A 16,232-nucleotide genomic window follows, 5' to 3' on the forward strand; every position below is an offset into this window, starting at 1 on the left:
CTTAGTGAATTTTATGATGTAGCTATCAAATTACAATTTCCAAAATTCGGATAATCGGTAAGACTTTTTACGAATTTCTTGCCGCCATATTGCTTTTTGCAGAAAACGTCCAAAATTCGTATGAAATGTGGACTTGAGGTACATCTAACCTTACAAGTATTATTAAAAAATGTGTTTTAGTTAACGATGTGAACAAGTATTTTAAAATATTTGTTTACTGTATATTTGACATTATAAATCAAATTAATTTGAAAGCAATTTTACTTTTATTATGGAATATTATTTTAAGTGTAAAAAAGCAAAACTACAATTCTTAATTAAATTATAGAATTACAGTAAGTTAATTCAAGAGAGATAAACATTTCTTATTAAGTTTAGGTGTTATTAAGTTATTAAGTTTAAGTGTATATTTAGCTTTTACTTTATTGATAAATGGTATAATTCAGAATAAATTTAAAGATATGCTAAATTAAAAAAATAATTATTTTATTTAATATGTAATGTATATAAATTTATCATACGCAATTTTATCAGAATTTTGTATACTCTACGTTACAAAAATTAAAAATTAAAATCGCACAAGTTTCATTTACTTTCAACAGTCATTTTTCAAAACTTGGACATTTTATTAACCAAGTTGCTCAAATAGAAATAATGATATTAAAAAATGTAATGCTAATTTATATCTAAAATTAGCTTAGTTTAAAGTTAGTTTTGATTTATATTTGTACGCCTCCTTGGCACTATCGTTTTTTCATAAAGTCGTAAAATATTCTTTGTCATTAAATAATATTAGTTATTGATTGCCCTAATAAAATTATTTACTAGAGGAAAATACTCTTATAGTAACAATTTAGTTTAGACATACGCAGGTCCCGCAAGATTTTTAAGTCAAAAATAGTATATACCTAATTAAAATATATGTCTGCGTATATTTATATATTTTTTATTTTTATTTACCTTTGTATGGTTTGTGTGTATGTTATATAGACAGATGGTGTTATTGAGTATGTATGAACAAAAAAGAAAATCTTTCAAATATATAAACACGATTCCATTCTCGTTTTCTTTTTAGTTAATTAAGTACCTCTTTTTCCTATAAAAATTAAATGAAATAGCGTTCGCAAGTTTTAAATCTAAAGGTAACCAATCTAGAGGCCACAGCCGACCGGTTAAAAATTAAGGTATTGAGGTCAAAGATCCCATATTGAAAGTTGCGGGGGAGCCCAATATTTCTAGTTGCAGCACTGATTTGCTGTTCAGCGTAAGAATGAGCGCGGTCCGGGGCGATCAGCGGCTGAGTGACTGACACGTGGCTGAGTAAGCGAATTCTCTAAACGGTCTATTCTGACGAACAGCAACAGTCAACCGCTGTTCAAAATTCTCAGCGATCAATATTTAGGCTGAGACAAGTCAGCTTTGATCTATTTCCTTATCTGTGGTCAACTAACGTAAAATAACAATTTTCTCAGTTTATTGTTAATTTTTTATGGTTTGTTGAAGTTTGTAGTCAATCGTAGCCGTAGTTAATCGAATCTTTAAAAAATAGGAGATATTTGTTGTCGAAAAAGTTACAAAGCAGGAGGTTAATCTAAAACGTTCGAAAAAAACAGTTGTAAGTAGAGATCGAAGAAGATTGAGAAATAAAAAAAATCAACTTGACTTCCATCTCAAGTCGAATTTTCTGAATACAATGAAATTAAAGAAAAAAATACTACTTCCTGAAAAAATCTAAATCAGCATAAATAACTTTTGATTGTAATTACCCAAGTAGCATTTGGACGTTATCTAACATCGGGTATACGTCGCGTTCAATAAACCCGACGTCGGGTACCAACGTCGGTTCGACCGCCTGACGACCCTTATTTGCACCTAAATGGGGAATACAGATTCGGGTCGCCTCTACGTCGGTATCTGACCTAATAGCACAGAATATCTAGCTACGCAACAGAAAAATACTCGAAATGAAAGAGCTAAAATTGCACAAATAAAATACTAGATGGCGCGACAATATCATAATCAGAATATAATTGAAAATTTTCAACTTTCGGTTTTGGATCGACGTAGATCGACGGCACGTCGACGGTCTTGAAGCTCGGCTAAAAATGCACAGTTGCCAGATTCAAACAGACTTTAATTGGCATCCCATTCTTTTTTTGGTGTATAATAATTTCTTTCTATTCTTCGTTTCTTGTCAGATACACTTATTTTAATTATTCGTTTGGCTTTTAAAATAGTTTTAATTTTATGTATATTATTAGAAAACATATGCTCTCAAAATACATTTTTAATATACACTACTTTATTATGTTAACTAAGAAAATAACTTTAACTGCCTTTAAAATTAATAATATACAGGGCGATTGATAGTGATATTTATTAATGCTGAAACGTTAGTAATGAAATATACGTTTAATAACAATGGAAATGATTTATTAAAATGCAGTACAAAAAATGTTAATTGACTAAAAAATACTATAATAACAATTTTTTTTTTTTTTTGCCACGTTATTTATATAGACTTAGATAGATTTTAAAGAGTGACACAGGTACAATTAATAATATATTAGTTCGGCATAAAAGTTGCTGTCACGACATCGTACAATAAATTAAAATTCATAAAATAAATTAAAATTATTAATTAAACAAATCTTTATAAAGAAACACAAGTATATCAAATTTGGGCCCAATCGAACGCCAGGAAATGGTATCGTAATATGGTACTACATTATGGTACCCCTTGATATGCTTCATGGTACCATAATATTGCAATGTCATCAAAAATACGCAAGTATAATCAAATATGAGCCAAATCGAACGTCAGGAAGTGGTATCGTAATGTGGTACCGTAAAATGGGGTGAATAGAAACATAGTGGTGAATAGAAACAAAATTTCTGAAAAAAATCAAATCACGATTAAAAATATTCAAAGTAAAAAGAGTCGACATATCTAATTTTTCTATCATTGGTAATACACAATAAAATGTAAAAACTATATTTTTATCTGTGGCAGCACTGTTTCTGTCAATCAGCTGATCAATAAATGTGAGATCGATTTATCACCTATTTTGTATGGCGCGAAAAACTTTATAAATAAAATATTTATTTTAAAGTAATACATAAGCTGGTACATGTAAGTTGTCATATTATATGTATTGTTATTTATTGTTAAACCTACTTAAATATGTAATAATTTACTGTTTCTAATTACCTTGTTGGAAATAGAATAGATAAAAACCTAAACATCAATGTGTGTTTCTATTCTCCCCAATAGCAGGTGAATAGAAACACAAATGTTATTTTTATTTAATATTTATATGCATATTTTTCAAAAATCAAATTATATGTATACGCAAAGAACAAACAAAGACCCATGTTTTAAAATATTCGGGAAAATAATACCACATTTTTATTAACCGGTATATCGCTAATAGCCTACGAAACTGTTTCTATTCACCCCATTTTACGGTACTATATTAAGGTACCACTTTATATATGCATCATAGTAGATGCATCATAGTACCATTATATTACAATGTCACCGAAGATACTTACTATACCAAGTTAAGCCCAATCGAACGCCAGGAAATGGTATCGTATATGGTACTATTATGGTACCTCTTGATATGCTTCATGGTACCATAATATTGCAATGTCATCAAAAATATGTAAGTATATATCAAATATGAGCCCAAATGAACGTTAGGAAGTGGTATCATAATATGGTACTATAGAAGGTACCAATTTATATGCTCCATGGTGCCATCATATTACGATGTTACCGAAAATACGTAGTATACAAAGTTTAAGCTCAATCGAACGTCAGGAAATGGTATCGTAATATGGTACTACATTATGGTACCCCTTGATATGCTTCATGGTACCATAATATTGTAATGTCATCAAAAATACGCAAGTATAATCAAATATGAGCCCAATCGAACGTCAGGAAGTGGTATCGTAATATGGTACTATATTAAGGTACCACTTTATATGCATCATACTACCATCATATTACAATGTCACCGAAGATACTACTATACCAAGTATAAATCCAATCGCACGCCAGGAAATGGTATCGTATATGGTACCTCTATCGTATATGGTACCTCTATGTACTATTATGGTACCTCTTGATATGCTTCATGGTACCATAATATTACAATGTCACTGAAGATACGTAATATACCAAGTTTAAGCCCAATCGAACGCCATGTATCGTAATATGGTACTATATTACGGTATCACTTGATATGCTTCATGGTACCATAATATTGCAATGTCATGAAAAATACGCAAGTATATATCAAATACCGTATGATACCGAAAAAAACGGCGTCTAGTTGGCTGGGAAAAGACGATCGATGACATTTCCCATATAAATTTACACATAAAATGACAGCGATTTTCATTTCATAGCCATCGCTAACGCCGTTTTTTCCCGATCATACGGTATGAACACAATCGAACGTCAGGAAGTGGTGTCATAATAGTAGAACAATACTTATTATATTGTCGCCGAATTACAATCAAAATTCAGGATTCAGTTAGAATCAAACGTCAGGAAGTGATTTTAATTCAGCTCGTAAGATTTAACTCCAACTAACATGGCAAGTTAAATACTTGAACGTTTGAAAAAAGAGCTCTTAATATGTTTAAATGATGTAGAAAATGTGAAGCTAGGCTTTATCAGGAAATATTACAATATAAATTACACAATGGCAACACTGCATAAAATTCTTTTAAATTTCGTTTGTAGAAAACTGTTTTCTTTTAAATTTATCGCCCTCTGTTATGTAGTAGTGAAACTACCACATCAAAATATCTGATTTGGAGACAGGCTTTTAAAGCCTGTCTCCTTTTGCTACCTACGATTTTATACATGTAACGAGGCTTCTGTTGCGTAGCTAGATATTCTGTGCTAATAGGGAATGTAATTCTACCAATTACTAACGTCATATTACGTTGGATTTTAGTTACTTAAAATTCGTCTCTAAGCACTTACGTTACGTTTGGTTTCATATTCGCTACCAAGAATACATGAAAACCTAACCAAACTACCTAATTACAAATGGATTCCTCGAATATAACTATAAGTATCTACCTAATTTCATATTATAATAATTCTGAATCATTAATCCAGACATCAGTTTTGTCAACGGAAGTCACTTTTTTTATATATCTGATTAAAATACTTCTGAAAACAACGAGCGCCTTCAAAATTAGGTAGATTTATGAAATAAAAATATCTATAAAAAAGTAACTCGCAAAATATTTTTTTTATTTTCTAGCTGGTTTAATCATAAAACTGTACTGTGGTTCCCCCAAACTCAACCTTATCAATATTATTCTACTAGAAATCGAAATGTGAATATAAATATTAAAAACAAAAAACGATTTTAAAATGGCCGACAATTGGATACTTGTTAAGAATAGCGGATTTCTGTGTCCGTTTTTTTTTTTTTTTTTTTTTTTTTTTTTTTGGTGAGGGGGTGGTTGAAAAATCTTTTATAGACGAATAGTGATCATTTCCATGACCATCTCGGGAGAGATGGTCATAGGAATAACCCCTAGACAGTGTGGGACTCGTGTTGATACCCACTAAAAAAAGTCCACCTCCGAGGAATCAGCCGCCGAAGAATGGTCAGCTATTATTCCTGCTAATATGTGGGGAAGAAAAAAGGGGGGGTGTGGGGAAATGGGAGGACTATATTATGAGAAGGGGGAGGACAAAATTAATTGTCTAGTAGAATGGTTTTAAGATGGGAGTATTTGAAGTTTCTATAGTCCTCGGGATTATAATCGAAGATTTTTAGGGTACTATTGGGGATAGTACCGATTTTCTCGTAGAACTTCAAGGCACGATCCCGAAGGTATTTGGGGATGGGGTCGATGTGTAGGTCAGTACGTATGTCGGAGTTTCGTATATACCAGGGGGCTCTGGTGATATAGCGGAGGATTTTGTTCTCACAGACTTGGAGTCTGTGGATTTGGCTGTCGGAAGCTCTACACCATACTGGGGCTGCATAGAGGAGCTGGGGGCGAATGACTGTTCTGAACAGTAGGACTTTATTTGAGAGGGAGAGGGTGCTCTTTTTTGCTGAGGAGGCCATGAAGGCTAGCATAAGTGGCACGGGCACCAGAAATTTTCTTGTCGATATGAGGGATCCAGGATAGCCGTCGGTCTAGTGTGACTCCGAGATACTTGGCGGTTTCCCCCCAAGGGATCTCTTCGTCGTCTATGACTAGCGGAGGAGGTAGTGGGAGCCTCATTCGTCCGGAGACGAACAAGGTTTGGGTTTTTGCTGCATTGATTTTGATTTTCCAATGGGAAAACCAATCAAGCAGCTGGGCTATGTGGGGTTGGAGCCTGCTCAGAATTCCATTGCTCGAGGCAGTGGAGTAGAGACAGGTGTCGTCTGCGAATAACGCAAGACGAGTCTCCAGGGATTTAGGGATGTCGGATGTGAATGTATTATAGAGTGTGGGCGACAGGACAGAGCCCTGCGGTACCCCCGCCTCTATAGCACGAGGAGTGGAAAGGGAGTCTCCGATGCGGACCCGGAATCTCCTATCGACAAGAAAGGATTTAATGATGAGGGTGATCTGTTGGGGAAAGTGGAGAACGTGGTGAAGTTTGTACACAAGGCCTTCGTGCCAAACCTTGTCAAAGGCCTTCTCGATGTCAAACATGACAAGACCAGTGCCCCGCTTGGCGTTTAGACCCTGCGTGACATGTTCCACCACGCGTGCGACTTGCTGTTCGCAGGAGAGGGATTGGCTAAATCCGAACTGCTCCTGGGGGATGATCTCGGCACTAGCCAAGAAGTCGTTTATTCTGGAGAGAATAACTTTCTCAGCCAGTTTCGAGAGGGAGGAGAGGAGGCTGATGGGGCGCCAGTTTTCTGGGAAAGTGAGGTTCTTATTTGGCTTTGGGATTAGAATAATTATGGCTAGTTTCCAAACGTTCGGAAAATATCTAAGGGACATTATCAGATTAATGATGGTGGTAAATTGGGTTATAAGAACCTCAGGGAGGTGTTTCAGTGCGATGTTGTTTACTTGGTCGTGACCTGGGGCTTTTCTGCTGCGCAGTGTGGAGATGATGGACGAAATTTCTTTAGGAGTTGCTGGGGGGAGAGGGGCCTCGAGAGGGGGAATGGGAGCTACGAAGTTTTCGTAGAAATCTTCTACGACTTCATCGAATTCGATGTCGTCGTCGGGGTTTCGGTTTGGACGGAATTGGCGTTCTAACGAGTCGGCAAAGGCCTCTGCCTTCGCTTCGTCGGAATAGACTACTCCGTTTAGGCCGTGAATTGGGGGGACGTAGCGTGAGTTTGTGTTTCTCATTCGCTTTGAACCTTCCAAAGCGACTTTTATCGTCCTCAGCGTAGATAGGAAGCTCTCCCACCTTTCATCTCTGAAAAGTTTGAGCTCTTTCCTAATCTCGCGTACCAGACTGTTAATCTGTCGCTTTAGATTGGGGTCGAGACGGGCACGATACTGGCGTTTGAGCCAGTTTTTCTCGCGGATAAGGGCTCGGATATGTGGGGGGGCTAGAAAGGGGTTGTTTGGGTTATTTGGCACTGTTGAAGTGCATTGATCTATGGCTTGGGTTATGGCTGAAGTGAAGGTGGAGACCGCCGCCTCGAGCGAGGCGGCGTCCACGATGCGCGGTAGTGTGGGCGGGTGTTCTTGGAGAGTTTTGGCAAATTTTTGCCAGTTATTTCTGTGTCCGACTTAATATGAACTACCTATATACCAATTGCGACCGGGTCTCAAACGACCGAAGTCATCAATCCGGACGACCGGCAATCGTATTATGACGTATATAATTCCAACGTACGCCACGTAACCTCACTTTGCGTATCAGTGATTTGTGGATTTGTGCAATTATATTTTAGTTTTTGTTTTCTCCTTAAAAAAAAGGGCAGCCACTTTTTTAAGATAGTATATATACAAAATTTAAAAGAATTGGAACCAGTACCTCACATGTGGCAGGAAGATGGGGTCTGCTGGTTTTCTAAGCTAAAAAATGAAATTAAGATACACCAGTGTAATGCAGCATCTCTTCCGGATAAAAAGCATTCGTGAGTGGAGGCAAGACATCACTACTACTATTATTATTTTGCAAAAGCCTCGACCTCTTTCTGTAAAATGTAGATGAATGTCTAAATGCCTTTTTAGTGTTTTTTTAGGCAAAATAAAAAAATTAAGTTTGTTTACAAAAACTTTTTAATAGGTTATGTTCATGATGTTCATTAGACCGCTAATGCTACATAATGGGTTGTATTTACGGATGTAAATAGAGATACGTAAATTAGGTTATAAATATGAACATAAATGCAACAAAATATAATTGGACGTTACTTTAGGGATTATCAGTGAGACGTATCCTATTCGGACAACGGGTAGACGTCGGGCTAGCTCAAGTATATGTACGTCGTGCAAGCCAACGTGAGAACGACGTTGGGCCTTAATAAAAATGGTACGTTGTTATTTTGTACGTTGACAGATCGTTAGATTTACCGACTCGGATCCAACGACGTCGCTTTTATTAGGAAAGTGACGTCACCGGTTGTATCACCAGCACCCGACTTAAATTGGCACAAAGTCTGACGTCGCTTCAGGTCAGATTTAGTTCGAAGTCAGATAGATGCTACTTGGGTATACCATCTTTTTTTTTCTGGTCGAAAAAAAGTTGCGCCCAGTTGGCTTAGAAATGACGTTTGATAATATTCCCTATATAAGTTTACTTATAAAATAACAGCAATCTTCATCTACACGTCGCCCCTGACGTTTTTTTTATTGTATGGTATTTACACATTCAGTAATATTATTTGTACCATACCATCGAAAAAAAAATGCGTAAAAGGTGACTTGGTCGAACTGCCAGTTCCTGTTATTTTAAGTTGCTTTGTTTAGATGTATAGGTATTATTTATAAACTGTTATTTTTTAGAAATTTAATGTTATAATACTTTATTGTCAAATAATATATTTTCAGTTATTAAATGATCAGCCAGTAATAATTCTTTTTTTCTATATATTTTTTATTCTAAAGACTAAAGATCGATTATAGATCGCAACCAAACCAAATCAATTTGAAGACGATTTATTTATATTTCTCTTCAGACAGATGCTGTTTCTTATATTACAGTTGAGGGTTGGAACCTTTGGTGTCACACAGCAAAATAAAAACACTAAATCACCACAATACACCAAAACACTTTTACTTTTACACTGGACGCGCGTTTCGCTAAGCATATTAGCATCATCAGCAGATGATTATAAACTCACTTAACTAAACTTAGTTTATAATCATCTGCTGATGATGCTAACATGGTTAGCGAAACGCTCGTCCAGTGTAAAAGTAAAAGTGTTTTGGTGTATTGTGGTGATTTAGTGTTTTTTAAAAGTTATATTTTTTCTTATGGAACACCCGGTATTTTATTTCATTTTTTTCATTCTTGGGCCCCAAAAAAGGCATTTATTATAATTGTTAAATATGTTTGAAATCTTTGGTTTTTGAGATATTTAAATTTGCATGCTACAATAGAATAGATTATTAACACCCTGTACATTACTTTTCAGAATTAATTTTTGTGCTGAGTTTAAAGGTAAAGAAATAAATTTTACTGAAAAATGGCATTGCTTCCTTAAATTTATACAGGGCTATCAAAAATTGCTGATCTATTTTAAGGATTTATTTTATATAAAAATTTCGCTATTTCAAATGCAACACTCTATATTTTTAGCCGACCATACCAACAGGTATGGTAGTTTTTTCAATTTTACTCAAAATTAGTTATTTGGGTCATAAATGACCTAAGTACAAAATATTTTCATGGTGTCTCTCTGTCTGTCCGTCTGTCCGTTAACTCAAAAGCCGCTAAACCGATTTTAATCAAATTTGGCACAAAAATACTGTGGTACCCGAGAATCTGGCCATTAGTTTTTGGCGGGGTTGGGGGGTTGGTAAGGGGGTATGGGAGGGGATTAAAAATGTTAAAAAATCGTAACTCCAAAATTACAGTAGCCAGCGAAACGCGGTTTTCAATTGAAGCTTAGGAATAATATTTGCAACAAAGTTTGTAGTAACATCAAAATCAGTCAAAGTCGCAGTTTTTGAGAAAATTCGTGTGGAGAACTCGAAACTCCCATCGGACGCCACCCTAGGTGGCGGATAGGGGAAATAACCACGGACCAAAATTGGAAAAATTCCTTTACTTTGAAACTAAAAGAACTGCCTACAAATTTAGTATAGAAATACAAACATATTTTAGTATGGGCGGCTATACGTGCCTCCTGGCACCAATTTTTTAAAATAAACCGAAGCAGATCCAAATGCTCTTTCAAACTATATTAAGGTTTCCTATACCTATCTAGCTCAGATTTTGAATAAAAAGCGATTTTTAAATAAAATTGCTATCAAGATGGCTGCTGTCGCCATGGCAATTTTCTAATGACAGTTAGTAACTATTTTCAAAATCGGCATTAGTTTATGGACATTATTATTTATAATTTATAACAGTTTACTTAGATTTACCTACAATAGTTTAATAAATAAGTACTTATTCATTATTTTACCAAGAAAAATAAAGCAGTATCTGCTAGCGGAACAAATCGATATGTTTTTAGTGATTTTATTTTGTGAGGAAAATTGCTTCTTGGCCTCAAGAGCTTATGCTCAAAGGTATCAAAAATAGGAATCTTCCTGATAGGCGTTCCTTTGAAAAACTACTTGCCCTATTTCGCAGAGCTGGAAGTGTGGTTTATAAAAAACCTGTTAGGCAGATACCTGTCGTTGGAAGTGAAGAAAATGGATTTGCCGTAATTGTCTCTTTTATAGAAAATCCATATATCTACAAGTCATCGTAAAATAAATCAAAGAACTACTTCTTCGTTTTTCTTGATAGAATAATAAATACATATTTAATAAATATTATTTATTAAACTATTATAAGTAAATTAAATAAAAGTAAATTGGTATAAATTTAAATAAGTCCATAAACTAATTTCGATTTTGAAAATAGCTACTATATAACTGTCAATACAAAACCTGCCATGACGACACTAGCCCTCTTATTGGTTGCCATTTTATTGAAAAATTGTTCTTTATTCAAAATCTAAGCTAGATAGGTTTAGGAAACTCTAATATAGTTTGAAAGGGCATTTGAATCTGCTTGCATTTATTATATTATAATTTATTATAAAAAAAACAGGCTGTTGTATTTAAAATAACGTAGTTTTTATGTAAAATAAATCCTTAAATTAAATCAGCAATTTTTGATACCCCCAGTGGCGGACTAAGCCTATCGGGGGCCCGGGGCGGCGAAGCTAAATGTGGCCCCTGGTCTATTCAGATAATGATATACTTCTAATGCACATTTTGTAAAAATTGAATGACTTATGTATAATAGTTGACAAAATTGAAGTATTTATACAGGGTGCCCAGGCTAAGCCTGCATTAGAAGTTTCTAGAGAACTACAATATCTAGATACGAGATTTTGTGCATATCATTGTTTCACAACGAGATCTATCGATTAAAAATATTTTCAATATGGCGGCACTTTCGGAAGTACCGGAAGTTGACAGCAACTTTCTTATTTCAAACGATTAACCGCATTTTTTATTACTTACTTAAATTCTCTGTAAAATTTTATGGATTTTGATATTAAACACTCTAACCTAACGTTAACCGTTTTTGAGCAAAAAAAATATTTATAATTTTTGGAGAAAAAAACTGCCTTTCAAAAATATGTATATAGCCTAAACGTCAAATTTAGTGATTGCCACAGCCACTGTACCATAAAGAGAAGACATGTGGCTATCTATGCCAAAAATTAAATAGTCCGAATGTCATATAATAATGGCCGCAGCAGATTTAGATATTAGCAGAATTATCATAAATCATTTTTTTTTTTCAAATGGAAATCCACTTTTTACATTTACACCATTTAAAATAAGAAAGTTTCTGTTAAATTCCGGTATTTCCGGAAGTTTCGCCATGTTAAAAATATTTTTAATCGATAGATCTGTTGTAAAACAATAATGTGCAGAAAAACTTCGATCTAGATATTGTGGTTCTCTAAAAACTTCTAATGCACGCTCAGCCTGGGACACTCTGTATACTGTAATAATTATAATAAAAATCGATATAGATATAAATATGTTACTCATCAGCAGTGCCGTCTTTACGTAGGGATCTGATGGGCCCTGGCCCCAGGAGTATTAAGGGCCCCAGCTCTAAAAAGGCTGCAGAAAAACGATAAAATCATTTTTTTAAAGCTTATAATATTTTCAAATTGAAAACCGAATGCAATTTGATGTAATAAAACAATGTTTGCATGTATTTAATGGCAACATATGATGACAAAGTGATGAAAATACCGGTTCCACATATGAGCCGCGTTACTTTCGCTACCGTTCCAGGGAAATACCGCGACAAAACATCGCGATTTTGTAAGTCCTCCAATATCCGAGGGGCCCCTTCTCTGTCTCAGGCCCGTGGCCCCCGTTACACTAAAGACTTCACTGCTCATCATCGGTTAAAGAAGCTGGAATACAAGTTATGTTGTGCATTGGATGTAATTTAAAATGTTTATTCAGTTAAAATAAATAAGGGAACCATTGAAAAATAACTTAAAAGCTAAAATAAATAAATTTAGTCTCAAAATATATAAAAAATAATAATTATTCGATATTTTAAACAAAGAAAATTATCCCTTTATTTAATTTCCTAAGTAGAAAATGCCAATCACAACTAATGGGGCCTGATAATTGATAATTAAGTAAATATCTGCTTCCAATTATACTGTTTATAGTTGGCGTATAAGTATGGTTTGCATAGTCCACCTACTGCTTCCTAACTACTGAACACATTTTGGCCTTGTTTGCCAGTTGATTAAAAAAAAATTGCTAAGATTTGGAAGCCCCCTAAAAGACGGGGCCCGGTAGGAACGCCCCTTCCGCCCCCCCCCTTAGTCCGCCACAGGATACCCCTGTATAAATTTAAGGAAACAATAACATTTTCCAGTAAAGTTTATTTCTTTACCTTTAATCTCAGCACAAGAATTAATTCTGAAAAATAATGTACAGGGTATTAACAATCTATTCTATAGTAGCATGCAAATGTAAATATCTTTAAATATCTCAAAAACCAAAGATTTTAAACATATTTAACCCTTGTAATAAATGCCTTTTTTGTGCCCACGAATCCAGAAATGAAATAAAATACCGGGTGTTCCTTAAGAAAAAATATAACTTCGGTATGGATCTTAGTTCTGAAACACCCTGTATATTTCAAAATAATTTTAAATTGTGCACATTGCCTCCCCACATATACCCATAAAATATTTTGCTTCTACATCTTTCCGTTTTCGTATAATCAACCGAGGCGAATGAGGTGCGCCACCCTGTGTTCAGTTTGCTGTGTGCCCCCTGTGTGCATATTTCAATATTTGAAGTGAAACTTCTTACTAACAGCTATTAAATTGGATTTGAAGGACATGCTTCAAATCCTTTAATTTAAAAGCTGTTAGCATTGAGTGAAAGAATTAGGTAGATACGCAACCTGAATTCGTGACAAGGCTGATTTGATTTCCCCTTACGTCTCAAGTGCTTTACGGTGGAGACACCAATCGTTCTGCGGTCAGCGAATAAAACACTTACTGTCTCTAATTCGGCCTGCGAAGGCATATCGATGACGGTGTGAAACTGAAAGCGACAGTGTTTCCACATTAAAATGTGTAATATCTGTAATACGTTTGACGAAAATATCTCTTGGTGAAAAATCTGAGTTTATGTATTCAAAAATTTATTCGTATTAACATAGAATAAACAACAAAAATAAAAATTCTTTTATAGGTACCTACTGAAATATGTCGCATGATCGAAAAAAGTCGTTTAATTGACTTGGAGATGATTATTATTGACACATTTACCATAATATTTTACATATGAAATAACAGGGTTCTTCATTTCCAAGCCAACTCTGATGCCGATCTTTGTTTAATCATATAATATTGTATTAAAATGTTTAATAGTAGAAAATCCGTATTATTGACGTATTGTACCCAAAATCCGTAAATCTACGTATTAATCAGTAGTTCTGGCAACCACCCTTGTAACCAACCACCCTCCGGCAACCACTCACTCTGTCGATTGAAGGCAGAACTACAGTACAGTATTCTTTATCCGCCACACTGTAAAAGACTATCAGCGCGCAGCGGCGCAGAACTAAACTAAATCTCGAAATTCTTGTACAGGCTGATGGTAACGCCAGCTACATCTCGGACAGGTTTTGTGCCAAGAAATTGCTCATAAGATTGCGCATCTTCTTATTTATTCAATCAACGCTGTTAGTAAGAAGTTTCACTTCAAATATGCACACGCAGTGCACACACAAGTCTTTTGTTTAAAATATAATGAAACATGAGTTTTTTTTGGTGGTGTTTAGTAAAACTCAACACAAACGAGGATGAAAGGAAATAAAAGTTGTTCGACCACCGGTCAACGCTAAATTTAATATATTTGAGAGGTTGGACAGTAACCCATTTTCGACGTCATATTGTAGAGTTCGGACTGATTTTTTATGAGACTTTGGTTATTTTCAAGCATGAAGCCTAGAATAAAAGAGAGTTTTTATCAATACGATAAAGACGCATTAGAAAAAAAAACAGTCCAAAACTGTCCGAGAAGAGGGAAAATCGCGTAAAACATGCGACTGATTAGTTGGAATCACACATCACATACAAAAGTTGGAATCCGATTCCAAGTACAGGGCCGTATTAAAGACAAATAAGCGACTTTTGAAAACGAATGGGACCAGAACTTCTTTTAACCAGAGAAATTGAAAAAAAATTAACTTGAATTGAAAACTTAACTGTTTGCGGATTTTCAATGAAAATAACAGTTGTTCCTTTGTTTGTAGAATATGCCTTTTATGGCGCCATTTTTAACTCAAAAGCCTAACATTTGACCCAATTTATAGATTTTAGGGGGGTGGCAGCCCCATCCCCCCCCCTCTGTATCCGCCATTGTTCAAGAATAAGTTTGCTTTAAAATTATACATACATATAATATATTAAATACGGGACTGTGCATAATCACAAAGTGTCCGACGATGGAACTTGGACCAAGAGATTAAGTAGACAATGACGATGGTAACTTGGATCCCAGACAGTGATAGTTATGTGTGTCATTTTATTTCACTGGCGAATTGTATTTTCTGTCATTTTTTAGGTGTCGTCTGTCGAAATCTTCCCTGATTTGTTGGACAGCCTGTATTAAAGGTAATTACCCGGCTGGACACTGGCAAGCATGTACTGTTCTACAGACAATAGAGCACTTTTATCACTTAAAAAAAATAATTAAGAAAATTAAATTTAAATTTTCTCACATTTATGTCAGCATGAGAAAAAACAATATGGCGATATTATTATATAACTTTGTAATATTTGAGGGGTAATTTCATCTCGTTGGAATTTGACTTTCGAAAAATCCGTTTGCCAAAAATAAGCTTTTTACGTCAAGCAGTTTAAGCAGAATCGTGGTTAAGAAGTTACCCAACTTTTTGGAACACTCTGTATGATTTTTTAAAAAATTTCAAAATATGTAAAAAAAACAAATAAATTATGCTTGTCCAAGCGTTTTCCTGAAAGACTAACCGTTTTTTAAATAACAAATATTGTAATATTTGAGGGGCGTTTTCACCCTCTTGGAATTTGAGTTTCGAGAAACCCCTCCTTATCGAACCTCTACACCCCATAGTCAATCCGTTTGCCAAAAATCTGTTTTAAACGTCAAGCAGTTTAAGCAGAATCGTGATTACTCAATGGTCATATTTTATGAAACACCCTGTATAAATTTATAAAAAATCTTAAAATATGTAAAACAACAAAATAAAATATACGTGTTTAAGAGTTTTTCCGAAAAACTCACCGTTCTCAAGTGTTGTTGGTTTAGCTTCGATCATAGACTTAAAATAAAATATAGACTACACTATTTACATCTCAAAGCGGACAAACAACCTTTTTTGTACACATGTTTACTTCTGGGTACAGTCGACCGAGCCTTCCTCATCCAGCCTATGTTGTCACGTCTTTAATATTATGAATATTTTTTTTCTTGTTATACACATATATTGAGATATTAATACTACAGTTTAATAAAGTAGGTTTTAATATTCCATAGATGTATTAAATAGTCCTTATACTACTAAATTATAA

Source organism: Sitophilus oryzae, unplaced genomic scaffold (assembly GCF_002938485.1).
Source record: "Sitophilus oryzae breed Bouriz unplaced genomic scaffold, Soryzae_2.0 scaffold_1801_pilon_pilon, whole genome shotgun sequence".
Taxonomy (NCBI): domain Eukaryota; kingdom Metazoa; phylum Arthropoda; class Insecta; order Coleoptera; family Curculionidae; genus Sitophilus; species Sitophilus oryzae.